The 1,081-nt window shown below is 36.1% G+C and overlaps 1 long non-coding RNA gene across 1 annotated transcript; it reads left to right on the top strand.

Moving 5' to 3' along the window:
- Positions 1-33: 33 nt before the first annotated feature.
- On the top strand, positions 34-624 carry LOC139028897 (uncharacterized). Its single transcript, XR_011481113.1, has 2 exons — positions 34-401; positions 437-624. It is a non-coding gene; the product is annotated as an uncharacterized lncRNA (long non-coding RNA).
- Positions 625-1,081: the final 457 nt, after the last annotated feature.

The raw sequence follows: 1,081 nt of genomic DNA, 5'->3' as shown, positions 1-1,081 counted from the left end.
ATTCTTAAAATAAAGTGGTGATCCTAACTGACCTAAGACAGGGAATTTTTACTCTGATTAAATGTCAGGAATTGTGAAAAACTGAGTTTAAATGTATTTGGCTAAGGCTAAACTTCYGACTTCAACTGTACTTACCAGTGATGAAATGATAGTAGCAGGTCTTGTACTGGCAGCTGTCTGGGTTAAAGTCTTGACAATAAAATTTGATTTAATTTGATGGGCCAAAAGGTTTCTTCGCCTTTCTGACAGTTCTTGACTCTCATCTCATTGGTATCAACAATGGTATTTTTAGGATTTCAGGGAATCTGTAAGCATATTTTTGCACGTTGTCTTTCCTGTCTTGTTAGAGCAGCCAAATACTACACTGAAAAGGACCGTGGTGATGAATCAGCATGATAACAGTGTAGGCACTGTTATCATGCAGTTTGGGGTTAAGCACTGTTATCATACAGTTTGGGGTAGCCCCTGGGCTGTTTTCGTTGAAGGAATGAATGACCACCAGCAGGCGTCGTACGTCAACTTCAAGCCCTCTATACAGGTAATATAAATTACTAAGCAATACAATTACTGACAAGTTATTTAAGAGMTGCAGCTACATCTATTTAATAAAATATTTTAACTGTCCCATCTCGGTGTGTATTTTTCCTTTCATAATTTTCTCTATCAGTGATTCCATAGTATATTATTTTCGTATAGGATACCATCAGTCAGGTAAGCTGAATTCAGGTAATTATTTATATACAGTGGGGCAAAAAAGTATTTAGTCAGCCACCAATTGTGCAAGTTCTCCCACTTAAAAAGATGAGAGAGGCCTGTAATTTTAGAGGGTGTAGATATTTAAATCATGTACACTTCAACTATAGACAGCAAAATGAGAAAAAGAAATCCAAAAATCACATTGTCGAGCTTTCTTAATGATTTATTTGCAAAAGTATGTGGATGGAAAATAAAGTATTTGTCACCCTACAAAAGCAAGAATTTTAGGCTCTACACAGACGTGTAATCATTCTTAAAGAGGTCCTCTTGTCCTTCACATCGTGTTACCTGTATTAATGGCATGTTTGAACTTGTAAATCAGATA

Source organism: Salvelinus sp. IW2-2015, linkage group LG15 (genome assembly GCF_002910315.2).
Source record: "Salvelinus sp. IW2-2015 linkage group LG15, ASM291031v2, whole genome shotgun sequence".
Lineage (NCBI taxonomy): Eukaryota > Metazoa > Chordata > Actinopteri > Salmoniformes > Salmonidae > Salvelinus > Salvelinus sp. IW2-2015.
The sequence above is the reverse complement of the archived record's forward strand: the minus strand, read 5'-3'. Positions and strand labels throughout refer to the sequence as shown.